At 37.1% G+C, this 10000-nt stretch overlaps 1 protein-coding gene across 1 annotated transcript in view; it reads left to right on the top strand.

Moving 5' to 3' along the window:
• The window catches only part of CDIN1 (CDAN1 interacting nuclease 1), a 214337-nt gene that overhangs the window by 63016 nt on the left and 141321 nt on the right, over positions 1-10000 (top strand). The gene's annotated exons all lie outside the window — the stretch shown is intronic.

The raw sequence follows: 10000 nt of genomic DNA, 5'->3' as shown, positions 1-10000 counted from the left end.
TTTTCCTTTTAAAATTAGAAATCGGGGGGGGAAATCCTATTCCTTTGGGAGTGGAGAGTACGGTGTATGTACTATTACTTTCACTCGATCAATGCTGAGTTTTAAATTGTTTTTCTTTCTAGAAAAAGGTATAACTAACAACATGGGACGCATAAAACATGTGGTTTCAGTAGCATATACTTTAATAATATCTACTTTTAAGGAGTACTTTTTGGCTTTTTGTGGGATAATTTTTAGAGTATGATAATGTACATTCTGCCCAGTGTCTCAGTAGTTAGAATCCTAAGTGGCACTTTGATAACAAACAAAGTGTTGTCCTGACTGTTGTCTTGCCCCTGGTTAAATGTTCTACAGTCTTTTAGAATACTTTTGTGCACTACTATTGCCTACCCTGACAGTAAAACTAACATATTGATAGGATAGAGATAGAGACTGAGTTTTAGAGAAGGTAGGTGACTTGGCCAGAGTCCTAATTATTGCTACATAAAGCTGACCCTAGAGCCCAGATTCCAAATTAAATCCATTCAATTGAATTATTTTTCTTCCTCCCAAATTAGACAGTGTAGGGAAGTTTACTCACTTTGTGCCCTTTTCTTTTCCTCCTGAAATCCAAGTGGGATTTTTAGTTGTTCTGAGGGAGAATAGTTAGAATTTTCACAGTTTTCCGTGGCCTCAGAATAACCCAATGAGGTAGGTGAGACATAGAAGGCCAGTTTACAGGTTGGGAAACAGACTGTAAGAAGTTACAAAGGCAGGTGGCCGTAGTTAAGGGCATAATGGTGGATGGCGGTGCTCAAATTCAAGCCTTCCAGTTCCTCATCAAGCTCATTCAGTAGAATGGTACAGTGAGTAAGGTACCAGTTAGAATAACTGTTGGGAAAATGCTGTTAGAATAGGATTGCAGGTTTTCGTGTCACATCACAGAACTGGGCAAGAGCAGGAGATGAAGAACTTTTTACTGTCGTGCATCAGTTCGGTGATTGAGCTGTACCCCACTCAGCAGTCTTCTTGGCGTAGGGTGTTACCAACAACATTTTGATTGATTATGAGTAATAGGTAAATTACATTTGGGTCTGTTTTCTTAAAAATGAAAGTCCTTACGTTTTGAACAAGCCCTTTATGTATCAAAATACATTTTTCCCCCAGTTTTTGCCATTTTTCTCATTGCACCAATGGAGAGTATAATTGGAAAGTGATGACCAGTCACAGACTGGGTTGCTAAGGAAGGCTGAATTTTAATTCCGTGTTTTATAATCTACCCCTGGGATCTCCCCTTCCCATCTTATCTTGTACAAGAAGGCTAGAGACTTTACCTTTTTTTACTATTGTTGTTACTGTATCGTGCTCCCCAATTTTAGCACACATTCCGCTCCCTGTTAAGTCTCAAGTATTAAGTGTGTGAGTGAATGGATGAATAAATGACTGAGCGTCACAGTTCTTAGTGACATACTATCGGATCCGATTAGACTTTGAGCAGTCCCTTACTAACAGTACTGGGATATTGATTCCTTTGGAATTCCTGTTCTTTGTGCTTCTGCAGTTCATCAAGTGCTCTTTGAGTGCTGTTTGTATCATAAGCACTTGGTTCTGTGGTAGATGGAAATAGGAATAAAATTCACAACTTTTCATCAAAGAACTCATAGCTTAGTGGGATGTGTGAGGCACATACATAATAATTATCCTTCTCTATGTGCTTTTAGAGGTAAAAACATGCTGGAAGGAGTCTTCATGGGCTGGGGGACGGGGAGAAATTTGGCTGCAGGCAAAGACAATTTAAGACAGAGAACTGTGTGTACCAAGGAAGGAAAATGGATAAGTATAAGGTCTGCTTAAGAACAGTCCAGAGTTGCTAACTAAAAGCTTATATGTAGATTCATGGTGAGAATTAAAGTTGGCCAGATTCAGTTAGGATTATATGATAAAGATACTGAATTCCAGATCTGGGTGTTTATATTTAAATTAGCAGGCAGAGGGAAAGATAATATGGCAACACTATGAGGAATGATTGAAGTGAGGAATTACTGGATATAGTGAGAAACAATAATTAATAAGCTATTAACATTATTCTGGAAAATGTAAAACAGGTCTGAATTAGGGTTTGCAGTGGAAGTAAGAGAGGAGATAAAGTCTATAGGCATGGCAACTTACTGGATACTGGTGACAAGAAAGTGAAAGGAGCCTAGGATGAACCAGAAATTTCAAACTGGCATATCCCATAATAGAGGCATAAGAGTTGCTTTGAATTGGGAAAGGTAAAACATTTGATTCAGTTTGGGCTACTTAAATTCAGTTTTGGGCACACCTCATAGGATGTTTCTGTGAAGTTGGAATTTAGAGTTCCTTCTTGGGAACATGGTGTAGATTTGCATTGTCTGTAAATGGAATGTTTTTTTCCAAGACACTTTGAATAGGAGGAGGCACTCCCCACTCTCTACGTGACTCCTCATTTGGTTCTTAAGTATTCAGGTTATTACTTAATCCTTCAAATTATTATTGATTGAATTTCCATTTGCATGGTACCTTCAATTTTTCTGCCCTCTAAATGGTGATAAAACGGGGTGCCTGGATGGCTCAGTCGGTTAAGCATCCAACTTTGGCTCAGGTCATGATCTCGTGGTTCGTGAGCTCAAGCCGCGCATCAGCTCTGTGCTGACAGCTCAGAGCCTGGAGCCTGCTTCGGATTCTGTGTCTCCCCCTCTGTCTGCCCCTCCCCCTCTCACGCTCTGTCTCTGTCTCAAAAATAAATAAACATTGAAATTAAAAAGAATAAGTGGTAGTAAAGTGAATGGAAAGAATTAATGTATATTCTAGGAGTAAGTGCCTCAGTGGGAGGAAGTGAATGCATGGAACTTCTCTAGCTTAGTTTAGAAGGGACTGCTTCCAACTCTTTGCAGACCTCTTGTTTATTGATAATACATTTTTTAATGGAAAATATTATTTCCTTATATTGCAGATGGGTGCTGTTCAGCCTTTTATATAATTTAAAAACATTTTTTAAAGTCTTAATTAAAAGATTTTTCAAGCTTCTGCACCATATGATGTTTTCCGTTTCTTGAAAGCTCTATGGTATCCTATTCTACACTTTGAAGCTTATTGTCTGGACAGTTCAGGTGGGATTCCAGGGGTAGGAATTTGAGCTTATTTTGGCCCCTAAGTTTTTGTTGATAAAAATTGTATCAGTGGGTAGGCATTTTCTTGTATCCATTTATACACTTGCCTTTTACAACTGGTGGAATGAGAAAATGACTTATTTTCACTAGTTTGAAAAAGAAATATAGAAGCATATTCATTGCATGATAAATGTTAATGATAACGATTACACTGAAAGCTTTTGTCATTCAAGAGGCTCTGAATTGGAAATTAGATCTCAACTATGCTTTATATACAATGTAGTCAGTGGCATTTAATGAAGTCTCTGTTATCCATGATCAAGGATGGTTACTTGAAATTAAAAATAATCTACCTTGGCTGTTTATGTTGATATACTGAAATTCTTCCTCCCTATTATATTTTTCTCAACAGCTTGTAAGGAAACTTTAAGATAGAAAAGCAAACTGAATCAGTGAACAGGCTGTTAGGGGAGGAGGGAGATGTTGGTGAGAGGGTACTTGGGGCAGGACCAAAGGGATTGGGGATTGATTCACAATCTGAAAGACAAGAGTAATCAAGGACTAATGACAAGCTGTTGCTTGATTTTGACAGAAATAATCCCCATCACCCTCACTGGGACTTCGGGGAGGGTCGGGAAATAAAAATTGGTTCACATAGCCTTGAAGACAGGCTAAATGAAGTAAGTCAGACACTAAAGGACAAATATTGTATGATTCCATTTACATGAGGTATTTAGAGTAGGCAAATTCATAGCAACAGAAGGTAGAATGGTGATTGCCAGGGGCTGGAAGGAGGAGATAGGGAGTTATGATTTAATGAATATGAAGGGTCAGTTCAGGAAGATAAAGTTCTAGAGACGGGTGGTGGTGATGGCTGTTCAACAGTATGAATGGACTTATTACTACTGAATGGTACACTTAAAAATGACTAAAATGGTAAATTTTATGTTATGTATATTTTACCACAGTTAAAAAAAAACCTTTAAAAAAAGTGGTTCATGCATAAAAAAGTGGTTATATGTACAAAATTTTCTGGTATAGTCCTGATTTCATGTAAATTTTTTTTTCTGTTTAGGGAAAAAGAATTTACAGTACAGTGGAATCGTCTTAGAACTTTAAAAAACACTTTTATTTACATAGATTTAAAAATAAGAAAAACCATATCTTATTTTTTAGTTTGATATGAGATATACTTTATTGATATTTCTGGTAATTTCAGAATATTTATTGCAGAACCATGTTGATTTGTTTTTCTTCTTTAGAAACACAATCACTCTATACTAGAAACACTTTTTTTTAATGTTTAGTTATTTTTTTAATGTTCACTTATTTAGATATTTTTATTTTAATATTTATTTACAAATGAGAAGGGGCAGAGAGAGAGAGGGAGAGAGAGAGAATCCCAAGGAGACTCTGCACTGTCAGCGCAGAGCCTGACTCGGGGCCCGAACTCACAAACTGTGAGGTCATTACCTGAGCCAAAATCAAGAGTTGGGCACTTAACTGACTGAGCCACCCAGGCTCCCCTACAAACACTTTTTGTTTATCTTGAGAGGAGTAGTTAATTTGGATGCCAAATTATATTACATAGTTGACCCTTTTAATTAAGGAGCTACTTTTTTTTGTAGATTTTTTGTAATCAGATAAATTGACTAGGGGCAACAGAATTTTTGTCTGAGTTTAGCGAGACACCGAATTTTTTTCTGAAGTAATTATATTTATAATTATGAAGTAGAATGTGGAAATTACAGGATGGAAATCAAGTGATTTTTTTTTCTCCCCAAATGATGAAATGGACTAAATTGAGAATTATGTGGCTTGTATTTTTCAGGGGGGTTAACAGGTTAGTTGAATTGCCACCAAACCTCGCCTCTTTGCAGTTGCTGCCTTCTGCTGTCTACTCTTCGACAGCATCCCTGCCATCACCTGTCCCTTCCTCCCACACACAGTGCGGTTGGGGGCGGGTGGTGCTGTGTTGTCACAAAGGTGTTCTTAATTGTTGTGCCTCTTGTGTAGATCTGTGTTGAATCCTGAGTTGTGTTCTCCCACTTAGTGTTAAGATTACTTGGATACCAGTTTTGGCCTCCGACTTTAGAGTTCCTTTCAGCCTAATTCTTTGTTTCTGCAAAGAAACTTCTGAACTTCAAATTTGCTTTTTCTTCTAGAGTTGGAACGCTCTGTACCTCCACATTCCATGAGTAGAGCTCATCTCTTGGCTCTTATTGTTTGCCACTTTATCCACTGGCTTAAATCACCTTTCAGTCTTGGTCCTTATCTCTTTATTTAGTTTTTGGCTGCTTAAGGCAATTCAAGTGAGCAATAATAATATCTGATATTTATGTAGCACATCCTATATGCCAAGTACTTTCTAAGACCTCTACTGCTTGACATTGAATCCACAGAACAACTTTAGGAGACAAGTAGTGTTATTACCCCCATTTACAGGTGTGGAAGCCAAGGCACAAAGATCTTAAGCGACTTGTCCCAGGTCAGACATTAAGTAGCAGCATTCTGCCTCCAGAACCCATGCTCTTAGTGATTATGTTAAACTTGCTCCCTAGGAAAAATAGTATTTTGTCACCCAACTCTGTATTGTGAAACTTGTGTGGATAAATAGTTGTCATGAGCCAGAAAGCTTATCAGTCAACACTGTAGTTCACAAATGTTATTGCCTGGATACAAACTCATCAAATTTCCCAGTGTATCCAAAAAAGGGTCTTATTTTTTTGTAACTCTCAAACAGACTTTTAAGAGCTTGTGTAATTCATTTACTTATGTCATATAGCACTATATGTCTTTATAAAAAGGAGTCTTAACATATAAGTGCTTAACCTTTACTTCTTAATGATGAGCTTTTAAATTGTTATTGTGCTGACATAATTAGGTGTAACGCCTAAAATGCTTTGTGTGTATAGCTATAAAAAGAAAGTAATGTGATCTAGGACTGACAGTAAAGCTGTATCTAGGAAAAAATCCTATGGAAGGTTGAAATTGAATGTGGTAACTGCAATTATCTAAAAGGAAGTCTATTACCTTATGATAAAACTGTCAAAATAATGATTGGGTACTCCCACAAATTGTATGGAGAATCAATAAAACCAATATTACGTCACGGTTTGAGAATTTAGGAATTCCACTTTCTCCTAATTCATGAGAGGATGCTAATATATTTAAGAATGAGATAATTGTAAGGGCTTTTTTCCTGCTTCATTTTGTAAGTAACTCTTTGCTTGAGAAGCTTGATAAACAGCATTCTTGGAAAATATGAATAGTATATATTCATTAACCAGATAGAAATACACAGACAACACGAGCTACTTTCTTTTGCCTTGCAAGGACATGAAATGCAACATTTTGAGTGGATCTTTTTTGTTGGTGGTGAATAACTTCTGTTTCAATGAGGGCCCTTGTTTTGACCATTTGATCTCTGATGTCATTGTATATAAGCCAGCCTCTGTATTTTAAAGAGGATTACCAAATTATTCTTGCTACAACTAAATGGTATGTATAGGTAAAGGATTTGTCTACTTTGCTAAGCCACCTAACCTCCAACTTCTCATTTTTTTTTGTCTTTTGATCTAAGAGGACATTTTGTATATTAATACAGGAATAATTTTTGGTTCCTGCTCTTGGTTCATCCCCTGGTCTCACATGTATATATATTAGTTGACTTGAATTACATATTTTAATATACCTACCATTTACTTACAACACTAGGATTGAGAGGATATTAAGGAATTCTGTAGATAACACATAAAACATGTGAATGGAACCTTACTATTTAAAAAGGTTTTTTTTTTTTTAATTTTTTAACGTTTATTTATTATTGGGAGACAGAGAGAGACAGACCGTGAGCAGGGGAGGGGCAGAGAGAGAGGGAGACACAGAATTGGAAGCAGGCTCCAGGCTCCACGCTGTCAGCACAGAGCCCAACGTGGGGCTCTAACTCCCGAACCGTGAGATCATGACCTGAGTGAAGTCGGATGCTCAACTGACTGAGCCACCCAGGCACCCCAATTTAAAAAAGTTTTGATGTTGTTTTCTTCTTTTTTTTTTTAATGTTTATTTATTTTTGAGAGAGACAGAGACAGAATGCAAGTGGGTTAGGGCCAGACAGAGAGAGAGGGAGACACAGAAGCAGAAGCAGGCTCCAGGCTCTGAGCTGTCAGCACAGAGCCTGACGCGGGGCTTGAACTCACGAGCTGTGAGATCAGGACCTGAGCCGAAGTCGGACGCTCAACCAGCTGAGCTACCCAGGTGCCCCGATGATGTTTTCTTTGATTCGTGTAATAACTCTTTGACATGGATAAGGCAAATGTTATTTTGTGGTCTTATAAATGAGAAGCTCGGGGTAAATGACCAGCCTAGCATTATGCTTAGAAAGGGCAAGAACTGGGACTTGATCTCTCATCACCCACGCCTACCTGCTCCTTTACCCACCCTCATTATGTGTCTGAATGCACAAAAGAAGGAACAAAAGCAATGAGAGGGAAGGGACCTAAGTCTTCTGATTTCAGAGTCATCTTCTTTCCATTATTTAATGAATGTGAATTAACACCATTGTTTAGATATTGCCCTGTGTGCCTAGCTACTTTTAATGTGAGAAGAGTTTATCATATTTCTACTTAAGTCTCATCTGTTACAATTTGTGTGTATCTCCTCTTGTAGAGTTGGAATCCCAACTAGCTATCCCTTACTAGCTATCACCTTGGGTAGCTTCTTTGGCAGCCATAGTTTGCTTATCTTCAAAATCAGGTAACGTCTACCTTTCAGTGTCATACAGATTAAAGATGATTTTGTTAAGTACCTAAATCATAGCATGGTGCTTGGCACATCATAGACACTCAAATGATAATGACTCTTGTAGCGATAGGCAGTAGTATTCTAGCAGTTCCTTAAAACATACAAAGGAATTAATTTATCCTTCATTGTCTTTTAGTACTTTTGAAATATGAATTCTGTGATAATTTTGGAGATTCTGAAAACCTCTTCAAATTCTTTTTATGATGCTCTGTATGGGAAGAAATTAATTATGGTCCTATCAACGCAGCATAGAATGGGAGGATGAAGTCAATTTCCTGAATTCTTTTACTAATTTATTTATTTCAATTTAATGTATTTTTTCTTCTAGTAATGAAACAATAGCATGTTTGGCCTGCTTATATATGTACTGTGGAAATTTATAACCCTTTATTCTGCTGTGTAACTATATCTTATACTTCAGGAATTCTTTTAGCCAATTGCAGCAGGATTGCTGTCAAAAGCAACAGGAGTTTTTTGTTTCTGTTTTTGTTTTTTTTTAATGGTAATCGAAGGGTTAAGTTTTTCATGAGCCCATATCTGGGGGTAGCAATTCCACTAGAAAGCTAAAATCTTTCTTAGTAAAATTTTTATTGGGATAATTTTAGATGTACAGAAAAGTCGCAAAGATAGTACAGAGAGTTTTCCCTATACCTGTCACTCAGTTTTAATTACCCGTAATGTTATCATTTTACATTCCTGTGGTACATTTGTCACCATTAAGAAACCCATGTCAGTATATTACTATTAACGAAACTCCAGACTTTATTTAAATTGCACCACTTTTTCCACTGGTGGCCTTTTGCTGGTCCAGGGTCCAGTTCAGGAGCCCGTATGGCATTTAGTTGTTGTATTTCCAGCATCTCCCCTGGTGAATGACAGTTACTCAGCCTTTCCTTGTTTTTGAGGGCCATGATGGTTTTGAGGAATATTGGTCAGGTATTCTCTGTAATGTCCCTCAGTTTTGATTTATCTGATGTTTTTCTCTTGATTAGGCTGGGGTTACAGAATTTGGAAAAAAATAGCACAGAGGTGAAGTTTCCTTACCATCATATCCTATCAGCGAGTACATGATATCAGTGCAATTTATCTCTGGTTGTGTTAACCTCAGTCTCTTGGTTAAGGTAATGTTTACCGGATTTCTCCTCTGTAAAGTTACTGTTTTTCCTTTTCTGTACTCTGTTGTCTGAAAAAAAGTCACTAAATTAGCCCTCACTCAAGCTGGAGGGGACAATTTAACTCCACCTCCTGGAGAGGAGGATTATGTTGATATGTTATTTGGGATTCTCTGTAAGGAAGTTTTGTCTCCTGTATGTATTATTCAGTCATTTATTTATATATGCATACACGACTTGTGATACTTACTTTCTATTTGGGGTTATAATCTCACTAGACCACTTTTATTTAGATTCAGGAATTCAATTGTGCTACTCATTCTAATCTTTTAACCAGACCTCCCCCATGTTACCATAAACTAAGCAGACATATGTCCTTGCCTGTCATTCATCTCAATGATGAAATTATTTTATGTAGGTCCCAAGTAAAGCCCTTTACAAACCAACTGATAAATTCTCTTTAGTTGCATTCTCTCCTTTACGAAGAGTGTTGATGCTGTAATAAATGTCAAAGAAAAATTTTCTCAGTCTGATCTAAATTTTCATTAATCTGTTATATTTATTAACAAACACTTTTTTGTTTTGTTTTTGCACATCAACTAGTTTTGGTTATTAGGGGCAATACTTTCTGAAGTGAAGAAATCAAAATAAAAGGGAATTCCTTTAAAACCTGAGCCTGAATTTGGTTTTTTTCCATACTCCGTCACACCCCTCTGAATGATCAAACATGCTGGTCAGTCAGTGAACACCTTTGTCCACAGGGCATGGGGTGGGCAGAATGTTCTCTGGCCTGTGTATTTGGCTTATTTTTTTAAAGTATTTCTTGTTTCCATCTTGGTGTTCTTCCTTTTCCATTTTAGCTGTTCCTGATGAGTTTTTAGCCTATTGATAAACATTTGGTGAAAAAAACCTTGGCTTGTTTAAGAACTCTCCTTTCAGTGATATTTTATGTAGTTAGTTGCTTCTGTTTAAATT

Source organism: Lynx canadensis, chromosome B3 (assembly GCF_007474595.2).
Source record: "Lynx canadensis isolate LIC74 chromosome B3, mLynCan4.pri.v2, whole genome shotgun sequence".
Classification (NCBI taxonomy): domain Eukaryota; kingdom Metazoa; phylum Chordata; class Mammalia; order Carnivora; family Felidae; genus Lynx; species Lynx canadensis.
Note: the sequence above shows the minus strand (reverse complement) of the source record. Positions and strands in the feature narration are given on the sequence as shown.